Consider the following 16,925-nt stretch of genomic DNA (forward strand, 5'->3'; position numbering starts at 1 on the left):
GCAAAGACTATAGGCTGGATCCGGTGCACCTTAGTCTCCAGCCTGACGTCATTGCTCTTCAGTACTCTTAAGAGGTCCCTCACAGCTGACTTTCCCAATGCAATTTGTCTCCTGATTTCCTGGCTGCTGTTACCAAGAGTGTTAACTGTGGAACCAAGTAAACGAAAACGGTTAACTGTCTCAATCTCTTCACCATCCCTACTGATGCTGCCAATTGGCCCAGTGGTGAGAATCTTTGTTTTCTTGATGTTGAGCTTCAATCCATATTGAAGACTGCAGTCTTTGACCTTCTGCAGCAAGCGCTTTAGGTCCTCCTCAGTTTCAGCAAGCAGGGTTGTGTATTCTGCATAACGCAGGTTGTTTATGATTCTTCCTCCAATCCTGATGCCACATTCCTCCTCACGCAGCCCAGCATCTTGGATGATCTGCTCTGCATACAGATTGAAAAGGTATGGAGATAAAATAGATCCCTGATGGACCCCTTTTTAAATTTTGAACCATGTAGTGTCTCCCTGCTCTGTTTTGATGACTGCCTCTTGGTCCAAGTATAGGTTTCACATTAGCACAATCAAATGTTCTGGGATTCCTATTCTTCTCAGAGTCAGCCATAGCTTGCTGTGATCCACACAGTCAAAAGCCTTTGCATAGTCAATGAAGCACAGATAGACATTTTTCTGGTATTCTCTGCTTTCTGCCAAGATCCATCTAACATTAGCTGTAATATCCCTAGTACCACAACCTCTTCTAAATCCAGGCTGCACATCTGGCACTTCTCTGTTAACATATTGTTCCAAATGTTTTTGGATAATTTTCAGCAGAATCTTGCTTGCATGTGATATCAATGCTATTGTTCAATAATTTCCACACTCTATTGGGTCACCTTTCTTTGGAATGGGAACAAGTATCAATCTCTTCCAGTCAGTGGCCAGCTGGCTCTCCTCTAGATTTCCTGGCACAATTTATGAGCACATCCAGGGCAGCGTCTGCTTGTTGAAATAAATCAATTGGTATGCTGTCAACTCCTGGAGCCTTGCTTTTTGCCAATTCCTTCATAGCAACTTGAATTTCCTCCTTCATCACCATAGGCTTTTGCTCATATGTTATTTCATTAAATAGGAATATTATTGATAATCTATTTATATATAATTTATATATAGTATGTATTTCTATATATGTTTATATATAATTTATATTCATTAAATAGGAATATTATTGATATTTCATTATTTTTCAAGCACTGTTCTAAGTATTTAAGAAGATATGAAGTTAATAAGACAGTATTTCTGGCCTCAGGGCTTTGTAATCTTGCTGGCAAGACAACACTTAAAGAATGACTTTGAGACAATTTTAAAGTATAATAATATGCGGTTCTGTGCAAGCAGAAAACTGGGCTTTGTGCTCATTCAGAAGAAAATAATTGGAACATATAGTTAGCAAATTGTCTTGAACAGTAAGAGAAAATAAGTTTAGGAAAGGCATAAAAGTAGGAAGGAGGGAATAGTTGTTTTGAGGACAGAAAATATTGTGTGACAAAGTAACAAGAATACAGAATAATACACAATTAGATGTTGTAATCTCATTAAGTTGTGGCCATTTCTATTTTGTCATTTTAACCTTGAAAATTATTTTATTTAATATTTTAACATTTATAGTCAAGTTGTTGTTGTTGTTATGTGCCATCAAGTTGCCTGTGACTCTTAGTGACCCTGTATACAACAGCCCTAAACCCTACCCCATTACCCAAGTCACTGAATCAATCCATCTCATCAAGGGTCTTCATCTCCTGCTCTGTCCCTCCATTCTCCCAAGCAAGATGTCCCTCTCCAAGGACTAGTCCCTCCTTGCAACATGTCCAAAGTATGTCAGACAAAACTTCAGAATCCTTTCCTCCAAGGAGCATCCTGGCTTCACTCTCTCCAGGACAAACCTGTTCATTCTCTTAGTATTCCATGATATATACAATACTCTTCTCCAAAACCACAGCTCGAAGGCATGAATTCTCCTTCTATCATCCCTAGTCATTGTCCAGTTCTCTGATGCATATCAAGTAATTACAAGGACCGTGGCATGTATCAGGTGCACCTTAGTCTCAGTCTCCAGACTGACACTGTTGCTCTTCAGTACTTTAGAGAGGTCTCTACTGCAGACTTTCCCATTTCAATACATCTTTTCATTTCCTGGCTGCTGGTGCCAAGAGTGTTAATTGTGGAGCCAAGCAAACTAAAACAGTAAACAATTTCTCTTCACCATCCATCCTGATGCTACCAATCAACCTAGTGGTGAGAATCTTTGTTTTCTTGATATTGAGCCTCAATCCATATTGAAATGCGGCAGTCCCTGACCTTAAACAGCAAGTGCTTCAGGTCCTCCTCAGTTTCAGCAAGCAGGGTTTTGTCATCTGTATAACACTGATTGTTGATGAGTCTACCTCCATTCTTGATGCCACATTTCTCCTCATAGAGCCCAGCCTCCCGGATAATAGTAGAACACACTTAGACTAGCAGATTGGGAAATAGAGGTGGAGCTTTCAAGTATGGAGATATTAAGGAAGAGGAATAGTTGTAAGCAGACACTAGTGATTGGAACATGGAATGTGAGTAGTATGAATATAAGAAAATTAGACATTGTTAAGGAAGAAATGGAACACAAAAATATTGACATACTAGGTATTGGAGAAATGAGATGGACTGACATGGGATATTTTGAATCAGATGATCATATGATCTACTATACTGGAGATGAAAAGGTGAGAAAAATGGGGTTGCTTTCATAGTTAAAAAAGTAATTTCTCAGTGTGTCTTGAAATATTATATTATGAGTGACAAGATAATATCCATACACATACAAGGAGGTCAAGTGAATACCACTATCATTCAAATATAGGCACCAACAACTAGGGCCAAAGAAAGGGAAATAGAATATTTCTGCCAACTTTTGCAGTCAGAGATTGATTGAACATGCAATCAAGATGCATTAAAAATAATGGGTGACTGGAATGCAAAATTTGGGAACAGAGAAGAAGGATCAGTAGCTGGAAATCATGGACTTGGTGACAGACATGAAGCTGGAGATAGGATGATAGAATTTTGCTCAATCAATGATTTATTCATTGCAAATACATTTTATAAGAAACATAAATGCAGACTATACACATGAATTTCATCTGATGGTATGCATAGGAATCGGATTTATTACATAAGTGGGAAGAACTGCTGGAGAAGCTCGATATTAGCTGTGAAAACTAGGCTTGGTGCTGATTGTGGAACAGACCACCAACTACTCATATGCAAGTTTAAGCTGAAGCTAAGGAAAGTGAAGTCAAGTCCATGGGAACAAAATATGACCTTGAGTCTATCCCACCTAAATTTCAGAAGCATCTCAGGAACAGATTTGAGGTCTTGAAAACTAATGAGTGTAGACCAGATGAGTTATGGGAAAATATCATTAATATCATCCAGGAAGAGTGAAAAAGGTCGTTAAATAAAGTTATTATTTTTTTAGTTGGAGGATAATAAATTTAGCAGACTTCTATGACATTGTACTATGTCCACATCAACATAGGGAATCATATTCTTTTTAATGTTCAGAGTAAAAAGTAGTGTTTATAGAGGCACACAGTAAAATGCTGCTTTGTAAATGTCCTGAAATAGTTGTCATATGTTCTCATTTATTTAGTCCCAAGCATATTGTAAACAATTGAAAGGAACTGTTTCTAACTTTCTTTATTGCCTAATATAATGGGTTATGTACAATACTTGCTAAATATATGTTGATTAAGTGGAAAAAAACCAAAACAAAAAGCAAAGACAGAGGAGGAAGAAAAGACCAAAATAAATGTCAGAAGAGACTCTGAATATTGCATTAGAGCACTGAGAAGCCAAAGCAGAGGGAAGAAATCAAGACTTTAAGGAGATGAACGGAGATCTCAAAGAGCAATGCAGCAAGACAGAGTAAAGTATTAAATGAAATGTGCAAAGAGCTGGAGTCGAAAACCAAAATGCCGAACTCACTCAGCATTTCTTAAGCTGAAGGTACTGAAGAAGAAATTCAAGCCTTGAGTTGCAATACTTAAGGATTCTTTGGACAGAATATTAAATGAGCCTGGAAATATTAAAAGAAGATGTAAAGAGTATACATAGTCATTATACCAAAAGGAATTGGCAGATACAGAAGAATTTCATGGAACAACATATGAGCAAGAGCCTGTGGTGATGAAGAAAGAAGTTCAAACTGCTTTGAAAGAACTGGCTAAAAGTAAGTTTTAAGAAATTGAAAGTATACCAATTGATATATTTTAACTAACAAATGCTGCCCTAGATGTGCTCACTAAGTTGTGCCAAGAAATCTGGAGAACAACCACTTGGCCATCTGACTGGAAAAGATCTATATTTGTTCTCATTCCAAAGAAAGGTGATCAGACAGAGTTTGGAAATTATCTAACAATATCATTGATATCACATCCAAGCAAGATTCTGCTGAAGATTATCCAAAAACCACTGGAGCAGCACAACAGAGAACTACCAGAAGTGCAGGCTAGATTTAGAAGAGGTCGTGGTACTAGGGATACTAGGGATACTGTAGTTTATGTTAGTTGGATCTTGGCTGAAAGCAGGGAGTACCAGAGGAATGTCTATCTGTGTCTCATTCGTAATGCAAAAACATTTGACTGTGTGGATCACAGCCAACTGTGGCTGACTCTGAGAACAATGGGAATCCCAGAACACTTTATCATGCTAATGCGAAACCTATATTTGGAGGGGAGCAGGAGGCAGTTGTCAGAACAGAGCAAGAAACAGTGCATGGTTCAAAACTGAGAAGGGTGTGTCCCAGAGATGTATCTTATCTCGTATAGTCAAGAGGATTTGAAAAGTCCCCAGATTTATAACAACAGTAACACAGTCAAGTCACTTGTAACAGAATCAGTTTTGACTCATGTCAACTTCACATATTTGAGAATAGAATAGCTCTCCATGCGGTCTTCCATGACAATAACATTTTGGAAATAGCCAGATATGTGTCACTCTGGAGACTAAGGTGCACCTGATACAGGCTATGGTCTTTGCAATCACTTGTTATGCATCAGAGAGCTGGACAATGACTAAGGAGGATAGAAGAAGAATTGATGCCTTTGAGCTGTGGTGCTGGAGAAGAGTATTGAATGTACCCTGGACTGCCAAGAAAACAAACAGATTCATCCTGGAGAGGGTTAAACCAGGCTACTCCTTGAAGGCAAGGATTCTGAGGCTTCATCTGACATACTTTGGACATGTTGTAAGGAGGGAGAGGTCCTTGGAGAGGGACACCATGCTTGGGAGGGTAGAGGGACAGCACAGAAGGGGAAGACTCTGTATGAGGTGGATTGATTCAGTGACTGGGGTAATCAGGATGGGTGTGTCAGAGGCAGTGAGATTGGCACAGGATAGAGCAGGGTTTAGGGCTGTTGTACACAGGGTCACTATGAGTCACAAGCGACTCAACAGCACATAACAACAACAACCCTCTGAATTTGTGCCACTAACTTTTTGGTTAGTAACCAAGCACTTCATACTCTGAGCTGCACAAGGTCTCCAAATTTCACAACATAGTGCTCAAAATAACTACCAAAACCTCATTCTTTGAAAATAGCATGGTATATATTGGAAACTAAACAGTTCAGTACTATTACAACATAATAAAACACTTTAGGGATGCTATTAAGTTGTAGATCTATAAAAAGTTTAATTGAGAAACAAACAAACAAACAAAACCCTATGATGTACTTCTATTAGTTGTACTGACACCTAGGGTCACTCTGAGTTAGCATAGGGAAAAACACAAGCAAGATTCTAATTGTGGGCTCTAAGTAGGTTCTAGACAATTGTAGCTTATTAGTATAATTACACTTTATATGAATGGAAAAATTTGGCAATGAATAAGGAAGACCAAAGAAAAATTGATGTCTTTGAACTGTGGTACTGGTGAACAGTATTGAATATATCAAGAACTTCAAAAAAACAACAAATCTGTGTTGGAGGAAGTGCAAGGAGGGTGCTGCTTAGAGGCAAGGAAAGTGTTTAAGCATGTAAACAATAAATGACAGTCCTTGGGGGGAAAGGCATCATTGATGAAAAGAGATTAAATAAATGAGATTAAATCACGGAGTGATTGTAATAATGGACTTGAAAATGGCATCAATCATTAGGATGGCACAGAGTAGGGTAAGGTTTCTACCTGTTTTTCATATGGTAACTATGAGTCTCAGTTGTGTTAATAGCACCTAGCAACAAATGTTATTAACTTCATCCCACTCCATTACTTTTTCAAAAGTATACATATTTTCGGACAGTAATCATTTGGGCTAGTTAGAATATTGAAGAGATAAGGCTCAGTTCGAGATGACTTTAGATTTTTGTTTAAGGACTCTACTGAACAGCTATGTACAGAGGAATAAAATGGTCGGAATGTTTTAGAAAGGTCACTTTGACAGCCAGGTCTTCTATAAGCCTATAGGTGTCTTCAGGTCAATTACAAAAACGTTCTCCTTCTGGGAAGATAGGAGGAATTAATGCCTTTGGGTTGTGGTGCTGAAGAAGAGTATTGAATATTCTGCGAATTCCAAAAGAACAGAAATGTCTTCTGGAAAGTGCAGCCAGAGTGCTCCTTGGAGGTAAATATGGCAAACCTTAAACTTTCATACTTTGGACAGATAGCTACATGAGGCTATTCTTTGGAAAGGGACATCATGCTTGGAAAGATGGAGGGTCAGAGACGAAAAGAAAGATCTCCAACAAGATTAATGACAGTGTATCAGAGATCTTGAGGATTGCACAGGACAGTGCAGAGTTCAGGTCACTGAGTCTTACTCAATTTGATGGCATGTAACAATAGCAATAATTGGGCAACACAATGTACTGTACATGATTTTATGAGAAGGGATAGATTTCATCCACAGCCCCTCTGAACAAGCATATACATGGCAGCTCTGAAAGCAGTTATTTGGAGTACATTTCAGGAAATAGAATTACTGGAAAGTCATTATTACTGCAGGACATCAGAAGTTGTTGGAAATAGGAAGGTCTACACAAAAGAAGAATCTGAACAAACAGATAAACATATGGCTTATGAGATTAATCACGAGCTCTAAACTGGGCAGAGAATTAAAGGAGACTTAAATAAAAGGAGACTTTAAATAAAAGGAGAATAAAAAGGGGAGGAAGTGAGACTGAAAACAAGAAACTACAGATCAATAAATAAGGGTAGTAAGAGTGGGTCTTTAAGCTGAAAGTTTGAAAATGAGAACTTAGGTTAGGACCAAAGAACAGAATACTGAAATTAGAACTTAACTGATTTGAGAAGAAAGAGTTCCAGATAGAGGCCTTAACATTATTCAGAAATATCTAGACTTCTGTGTAAAATGGTAAACTAGATAGATGACAGTTCAGAATTTTTTCAAGGAAAACACCAGAAAACAAAAATAACAGATACTAAGCAGGAGTGGCATCCAATTCCTAAACAATATGCCTCCAGAAACTCTATGAACTTTGATAAATGTCGATAGTTATAGAAAGGCTTTAGGCCTTTTCTTCATAGGATCTCTATGAGTTGTGCTAGACTTTGAAGGAAATCAACAACAAAAACTGCATCTGAAAATCTGCCAGAGGCATAGCTATGTGTCGATTCTGACTAGAAAGTACACAACAACATGATAATTCTGGAACTTTGAGTTTTGCATAGAAAGACAAAAAGGTATTTCAAACACAGTGAAGGAAAAAAATGGAATGGAAATATTGAATAAGGAGACCAATAGAACCTAGAAGGCTAAATAACATAGCATGGGCATTTTGAACATTTGTTTGCTTGGTTTGAGAATCTGAGACTTTGCACAAACAACAGTGGTCATAACCTGAGGAGGGTAAAGGAATGATGACCCACTTATCTCACCAGAAACAGTAAAGCATTGTTGTTAGTGACCCTATGAAAGAAAGACCCGGACACTTGCATAACTTTCATCCTCTCTCCAGGTTCATAGGGTTTCCAGAAGCAAGCTATTAAGGAAGCGGATGCCTCTACTGCTTCCAAACTTTTTTAATTGGGGAGCTCCACCAAACACTGTCCACCATGGGTAACCGTTCTTGCATTTGACACATCATTGTCACAGTGTTCAGCTTCACAGCCACCACAAGTTACCTCTGTACAGCAAGGGGACAGACCAGGGCTATATGACCTAGAAGAATGTTTGACCAAAACCAATTAAAAACAGGCCCGAGGGCCACAGATTACAGTCATTCACCTTTGGCTTAGTAGTATCACTTTCTATCTACTAGGACAAATGATCTCTCTCTATGCTATTGTTGTTAAGTGCTGTCAAGTCATAGGTGACTCATAGCGACCCTGTGAAGGAAAGACTTGGACACTTGTGTAACTTTCATCCTTTCTAATAAAGCATTACCAAAGCAAATAGTGTAACACACTCACACAGCTCAATTAGATATATTAGAACAAAGCATACAAAGACAACATCACCATAATATCTCAGAGGCAAAAGATAATTTTGAACTAGTTGGGGGGGGGAAGACAATATGGTATAAAAGAATGACCAAAATTTGGAGCAAAAAAATCTTTCAGAGGAAAAATGGACAAGAAATTAAAAAGAATGACAGTTAAGTATCTTCTCTAGATTAAGAAAAAGGTAAAAAAAAACCACCCCAAAACAATAAACACCACATAACACATTGTAGAAATAAAAAAACTCTACCAGACAAAATAAATGAAAAATTAGAAGCAATACAAGATAGCAAATAAAAATTCAAAACATCAAGACAAAATTTCATAAATAGGTAATACACAATAAGGACAAAAGAACAGAACTGAAGAAATGGAAAACAGACTTAGTGAGATGATGGACAAACCCTTTAACCCTAATCTATTAGAGGAGTAGTCAGAGGAAAAAATGGGGGTGGGGGGGGTAAGAGCAAAGCATGTGAATCATATGGGAATAAGAGGAATAACTTGTGTATGGTTCGTATTTAAGACAGGAAGAACAGTGTCTAAAGGGGGGAGGGAAACACAGGAAATAGCTGAATATTTGCTAGGAACAAAAACCTATCTCAAATATTTTTAAATATTTTTTTTAATTTTTTTACAGAGGTTTTGGATTTCCATTCATTCATTGCCACAATTTTCTCCCTTCCCACCCCTCCCCACCAGCTTGCTTCCCCCTCCGAAGAGAGAGAAAAAAAAAAGAAAAAAATTCCTTCATTAGTATACAATTCCCACGTCCCTTCCCCCCACCCCCCACCCCTAGTACACTTCTCTATGCAACCTTAATTCTCAAATATTTTTAAAAAAGAAAACATGCACTTGGGAGACTGAATGAATTTCAAACAGGGCAGATACAAAAAGAAAAACACCAAGACATATCAAAATAAAATTTTCCAAAATTTAAGACAAAGAAAGAATACTGAAAATCACTTAAGATAAAAGAAGATTTATTTATCAAGCAAAACCATTTAAAGTAGGCTCTGATTTCTCAGAAGAAACAATTTAAGGAAGAAGGCAATGGGATCACATATATAAAACTCTGATAGGAAAAATTACCAGCCTAATATTCAATACCAAGCAAAATTGTCCATCAAATATGACAGTAAAATTAAGACATTTACAGATAAAGAGAAATTAAGGGAACTTGTAAAAATTAGATCAACTCTACAAGAAATACTGAAGGGAGTTTTTTGGACCAAGATTAGACAATGACAGATTGCCAAAGTCAACATACTTGAATACATAATTCAGAAGCTGACCCAGATAGAGAAATATAGAAGTAAATAAACATACAACACTAAAAACAGAGAGAAAAGTCAGTCTGTGTGTAAGAACAACAACAAAGCATTAGTTGTTAATCTACAGTTGAGGAGCTACAAATAAAATGCAATCACCATCCAGATCACAGCATCATTTTTCAAAGATGGGAAAAGTAATTACCTACTTCATATGGAAGGGAAAAACAGCTTGAGAAGTAAAGCGATATTGAAGAATGAAAACAAAATAGGATGTCTTACACTTCCTAATCTCAAAACTTACTGCACAAAACCACAGTATCAAAACAGCTTGGTACTGGTAAAGCAAAATATAGACCAATGAAATAAAATTTAGAATCCAGAAATGAATCTATAGATAACAGCTGATGAAGCGGTGAAATTAATTAAGTGGGGGAAAGGCAGCCTTTTTTAACAAATTATGCTGGTATAAAACAGGATATCAATTTGCAGAAAATGAACCCAAACCTATACTTCGTATCATATAAAAAATTACTTCAAGATAGATAAAGGATCTTGGTGTAAAAACTAAAATTATAAAGATCATCAGAGAAAAATTTGGGACAAACTTAGGAGCTCTAATTAATGGCATGAACAGCTGAAAAACATGATTGAATGCCCAACCAACAGAGAGTAAACTAGATGGTTTGGTACCTCCTAAAAATTAAATCCTACATGTATCAAAGTATTACTAAATTTAAAAAAAAATAATCTACTGACTGGTAATAAATATTTGGCATGACTTAGCTGACAAGAAACTCATCTTTATCATTTATAGAAAACTCCAACACTTCGACAAGAAAAAAACAACTCAATTACAATATAGGCAGAGGAGAAGACTCTCAGATGGCCAACAAGCACATGAAAAAAAGTTCAAGGTCATTAACTATTGCTACTCCTCTTGTTAGGTGCCATGTAGTTGACTATAACTCATAACTGACCCTAGAAACAAGAGATCAGAACCTTGTCCTGTGATACCCAATGCTCATGATCTCCAAAATGCCGGGACTATTATTAGAGTCACTGTGTCAATCCATTTCAATCAGGATGGTCCACTCATTCACTTAAACCTCTACCTTTCACATCATATCTTTTTCCAAGGACTGTCTCTGGTGTCCTAGTGAATAAGGAGTTGCACTGCTAACTTAAAAGGAGGTGTTTAGGACTCACTGGATGCTCTGAGAAAGCTCAAACTGCTATTTAGAACCTGTGAACATCTGTTGGAGGGTCAGCTATAAGTCAGTTATAATATGACAGTCATGAAGAAACCTTTTCTGATAATATACCTAAAGTATATGGGATGAAATTTCAATATCTTTGCCTCTAAGGAGCACATTGTTTGCACTTCCTCCAAGACAGACTTGTTTGTTGTTTTTAGCAATTGGTGGGACATTCTGAACTTTTCACCAACACCATAATTCAAAAACATTGATTCTTCTTCACTGATCTCATTTCTGTTTAAGCTTTCAGATGCACATGAATCAATTTAAAATACCATGGCTTTTACCACCCATACCTTAGTCTTTATAAATGGAAATCCTTGCTCTTTAGTACTTTAAAGAAGTCTTTGATAGAAGACTTAATGCAGCATGTCTTTCGATTTCTTAATTGCTGCTACCCTGAATGTTAATTATCCAAGTCAAATGAAATCACTGACAATGTCAACCATTTTTCCATCTACCATGATGCTGCCTATTGACCCAATGGTGGGGATTTCATGATGTTAAGATATAATCCGTATTGAAGGCTGTAGTCTTTGACTTTCTGCAGCAAGAGTTTTAGGTCTTCATTTTCTGCAAGCAAGGTTGAGTCATCTGCATAACATGGGTTTTTAACTCTTCCTTCAATCCTGATGCCAGATTCTTCTTCATATAGTCCAGGTTTTCAGATAATTTGTCCAGTAATCAGATTGAATAGGTATGAAGAAAGGATACACTTTGAAGAGTATCTTTCCTAATTTTAAACCATGCAGTGTTTCATTGTTCTGTATAGGTAACAACTTCTTTGTCTATATAGAATCTTAACATGATTACAATAAAATTCTCTGGGATTCCCATTTTTCTTAATGTTAGCCATAACTTGTTATGATCCACACAGTCAAATGTTTTCTGCATAGTTAATAAAGCACAAGTAACTGTCTTTCTGGTAATCTCAGCTAAGATCCATCCGACATCAATACCTCTTCTTCCACAGCCTCTTCAGCATCCAGCTTGAAATTCTGGCAGATCTCTGTCATTATACTGTTCTAGCCATTTTATCTAGCCAACAAGATTTTACTTGGATGTGATATTAATGATTTTTTAAAAAATAATTTCTTAACTCTGTTGTATCACCTTTCCCCCCCCTTTTTAAAATCTGGAATGGAATAAATATGGCTCTCTTTCTGTCAGTTGGCCGGGTAGCTGTCTTTCAGATATCTTGGGTAGTGACCACATTCAGGACTGGACCCATTTGTTGAAACATCACAGTGGGTATTTCATCAATTCCTGGAGGTTTGTTGGTTTTTGCTTGGGTTTGTTTTTTGTTTGTAGTGTGGGGTTGTTGTTTTTTTCCAAATGCCCTCAGCACATCTTAAACTTTTCCCCTTTACATTGGTTCTTAATCATATCCTACTTCCTGAAACAGTTCAGTGTTAACCAATTCTTTTTGGTACAGTGATTCTGTGAATTCTTTCCATCTGCTTTTGATGCTTCCTGAATCATTCAAAATTTTGCCCATAGAGCCTGTCAGTAGTGCAATTTGAGATTTTACTTTCTTCTTCACTTTTTTCAGATTGAGAATGCTGAGCATATTCTTCCATTTTGTTTTGCTAACTCCAGCTCTTTGCACATTTTGTTACAATACTCTGCTTTGTGTTTTGGAGCCTTCATTCGAAATATTCTGTTTAGCTTTCTTACTTTAGCATTACTTCTCTTTGTTTTGCTTCTTTACCATCTAGTGTTAGTTTCAAAGTATCTTCTGATATTCATATTTGTCTCTTCTGTCTTCTTTGTACTTATAATGACATTTTGCTTTCTTCACGGATGTCCTCCATGATGTCATCCCACAACTGATCGGATCATTAGCATTCAATGGATTAAATATATTCTTTTGATGGTTTCTAAATTTAACTGGGATAGACTCAAAGTTGTATTTTGGGTTTTGTAGACTTTTAAAAATTTTCTTCAGCTCCAATTTGAATTTGCACAGGAGTAATTCATGTTTTGCTTAATAGTCATTCCCTGGCCTCATTTTGACTGCTGATACTGAGTTTCTTCATCAATTCTTTCAACAGATGTAGTCAGTCTGACTTATGTAGATTGGGTGAGGTCCATGTGTATAGTTGTCATTTATGTTTTTCAACAAAGGTATTTGCAATGAATAAATCACTGATTGCACAACTCTAGCCAGGCCGACTAGCTAAGTCTCCCTAAGGCCAGCAGAAACTATGCCCCAGGCAGGATATCCCAACTTATACCAAAAGAGGTATTCCTCATGACCTGGATCACTTATTGGACCTTCAGTCACCACTCAGATGTATTTTAATTGGTTCCTATGCATCTGAAAGTTGGATCATGAATGAGGATGAGAAAAGATCAATGCCTTTGGATTGTGGTGCTGAAGAAGAGTACTGAATATTCCATGGACTTCCAAAAAAAAAAACAAAAAACAAAAACCAAGACTGTCTTGGAGGAAGTACAATCAAGATGCTCCTCAGAGGCAAAGATGGCAAAATTTTGCATCACATACTTTGAGTACATTGTCAGAAGGGACCAGTTCTAGGAAAAAGGCATCATGCTAGAAAGGTGTAGGATCAGAGAAAGACAGGAAGACCCCAACAAGATGGATTGACAGAATAAATGCAACAAGGGGCATGAGCAATACATAGACCATGAAGATTGCAGCATAGGGCAATATCCTTACCTGTTGTTATTCATAGGGTCATTACTAGGACAGCACATAAAAATAGCAATAATTCTTCTGTGCTCTTCTCTATTTGCAATACATGCTCTTCTCTGGAGACACACTCTTCTTGCGAATCTCAGTTGGGAACCTTACCATCACTTTGCTACAAGATGCCAAGGCCTTTGTGTCATATTAAGCTGGAAGCATCTTCCAGCCATTGCTTCCTCGGGATCTGCTAAAGGTTGTGGCCTAGCCCAGGCCCACTCACACCCTGGCAAGCGACAGAACCACTGACCGCCAGGTTGAAGGGTGTATTTTCCCTGTGACCTAAATCACAATTTCACCTAGAGTACAAACTGCTGCCCCGCCACCTGGAGACTCCATTGTCCCACTGACTGGAGACCAGCCAGCTGCTGCCCCCACTGCTCAGTGTCAAGAGCACCAATATCACAGGTACTTTGAGTGAAACACTGCTGTCTAGGTACACTAATTTGGAACCCTTAAGCTCAAGCAGAAGGGGTCAGGCAAGGCTGATCCAGGTTTAGACATGGTTGCTGGAAGGAAATAGACTTCCTGTTCTGCCATTCAGGTAGTTTGGGTTAAATACTACTGTTATCCTGCTTTGGGCCTCGAGCCAAGAGGAGAACACCAATATTCAGGTTCTTCACAAAACACTGCCATACCCTGAGACATTATATAATCACAACAACCTAATATCTATTAATAAAAGACTCACATAATGTCAAGAAAGCAGTCTGGCCCACTCATCATGGAAAAAATTAAAATAACCCTTCTCCTTTTTTATCCTTAGAGAAAACTAAAAGAAATATGTTGATGTGGAGTTATCAGAATGGCTATAAAAGAAGATACAAATGATAAAAGAAACAATGGAAGCCATTAAAAGAGCAAATATCCCAGAGACAATAAATAATCCAGGAGAAGTATGAAGAGGTACAAGGACTTAAAAATCATCAAAAGACAGAGAGGGTACAGCCAACATTATACTGGGAATAACAGAAAATCATGAAAATGCAATCCAGAATATTAAAACCAAATTGGCAGAAGGGTCCAACATGCTAGTAAGGACAAAAGTACAGCTGAAGAGGTGGAAGAGAGAGTCAGTGAGCTGGAAGACAAGATCCTCATCAGAAACATACTGGAAGAAAAAACAGAGATGACACATAAAGAAAATGAAGAAAAGATTAGAATCACGTGAGATGCCATGAAAAGGAACAATATAGTTATGATTGGAATACCAGAATATAAGAGTGACAGGGAAATCACTGAGAAAATAGTGGAAGAAGTACCAGAAGGAAACTTCGCAAGTATTTTGAAGAATGGAGAAATTGGCATTCAAGAAGCACACCAAATAGACTAAACACAAAAAGGAAAACAAGACATAGCACAGTCAGATTTTTCGAGGTAAAAGATAAGGATAGGTCAGTCCCCTGCAGCCTCCGCCTCCGGCCGCCCCTCAGCCAGCAGCTCCAGCTCCACCGCGGGCCGGCGGTGCTCCGGCGGGAGGGAGCGAGGCAGGCGGGCGGGCGGCTACCTGAGCGCGGCGGAGGCGGCGGGGATAGCGCCCGGAGCTGCAGATCCGCTCTTCCCGCGCTCCTGCCGAGGTGTCTACATGGGGCCGGTCTGCGGCGTCCGTGCGCACTAAGAACATTTACAGTGCTACACCAAGGGTAGAAGCCTGCTACTCAGTTGGATGTGAAATTCCAGAAGAATTGGCCTTTGTGAGAAGCAGGAAACAATTTAAAATTCTGTCTCTTAGCTTTCCTTTTTATTTCATATTGGAAAAACATCGAGAAACCATGAACAGCTTTAGTAATGAAGAGTTTGACTGCCATTTCCTTAATGAAGGTTTTACTGCCAAGGATATTCTGGACCAAAAAATTAATGAAGTTTCCTCTTCAGATGATGAAGATGCCTTTTATGTTGCGGACCTTGGAGACATCCTGAAGAAGCATCTAAGATGGCTAAAAGCTCTTCCTCGGGTCACTCCCTTTTATGCAGTCAAATGTAATGATAGCAGAGCCACAGTGAAGACCCTGGCTACCATCGGGACAGGATTTAACTGTGCTAGTAAGAATGAAATACAGCTGGTGCAGAGTCTTGGGGTGCCTCGAGAGAGGATAATCTATGCAAATCCTTATGCCAATAATGGAGTTCAGATGGTGACTTTTGATAGTGAAGTAGAGCTGATGAAAGTTGCCAGGACACATCCAAAGGCAAGTTGGTTTTGCGGATTGCCACTGATGATTCTAAAGCGGTCTGTCGCCTTAGTGTTAAATTTGGTGCCACACTCAAAACCAGCAGGCTTCTTTTAGAAAGGGCTAAAGAACTCAACATTGATGTCATTGGTGTCAGCTTCCATGTGGGTAGTGGCTGTACCGACACAGAGACCTTTGTGCAAGCAATATCTGATGCCCGTTGTGTCTTTTACATGGGAGCTGAGGCTGGTTTTAGCATGTATCTGCTTGATATTGGTGGTGGCTTTCCTGGATCTGAGATGTGAAGCTTAAATTTGAAGAGATCACCAATGTAATCAATCCAGCATTGGACAAGTATTTTCCATCAGACTATGGAGTAAAAATAATAGCTGAGCCAGGCAGATACTATGTTGCATCAGCTTTCACTCTTGCTGTTAAAATCACTGCAAGAAAGAACAGATGGGCTCTGATGATGAAGATGAATCGAGTGAAAAAACCTTTATGTATTATGTGAATGATGTGGTTTATGGCTCATTTAATTGCATCCTTTACGATCATGCACATGTAAAGCCCCTGCTGCAAAGAGACCCAAACCAGATGAGAAGTATTACTCATCTAGCATATGGGGACCAACATGTGATGGACTGGATCCGATTGTTGAGCGCTGTAACCTTCCAGAAATGCATGTGGGGGACTGGATGTTGTTTGAAAACATGGGTGCTTACACTGTTGCTGCTGCCTCTACTTTCAATGGCTTCCAGAGGCCAACTATCTACTATGTGATGTCTGGGCCAACATGGCAACTCATGCAGCAAATCAAGAACCATGAGTATCCACTTGAAGTGGAGGAGCAGGATGTCAGCACTCTGCCTTTGTCTTGTGCTTGGGAAAGTGGAATGAAACGGCATCCCGCCAGTTGTGCTTCAGCTAGTGTTAATGTGTAGATACCATTTTTGTAGCTGTTAACTCCAAGTTTAGCTTGAATTAAGGGATTTGGGGGGACCATTTAACTTAATTATTGTTAGTTTTG

The 16,925-nt window shown here is 38.4% G+C and overlaps 1 pseudogene; it reads left to right on the top strand.

Moving 5' to 3' along the window:
• The first annotated feature begins 15,496 nt into the window (after nt 1-15,496).
• LOC102859533 lies at nt 15,497-16,839 on the top strand (annotated as a pseudogene).
• The last annotated feature ends 86 nt before the right edge of the window (nt 16,840-16,925 follow it).

The sequence above is a fragment of the Elephantulus edwardii genome, unplaced genomic scaffold (genome assembly GCF_000299155.1).
Source record: "Elephantulus edwardii isolate Elephantulus edwardi_28Jun2011 unplaced genomic scaffold, EleEdw1.0 scaffold00272, whole genome shotgun sequence".
In the NCBI taxonomy this organism is placed as follows: domain Eukaryota; kingdom Metazoa; phylum Chordata; class Mammalia; order Macroscelidea; family Macroscelididae; genus Elephantulus; species Elephantulus edwardii.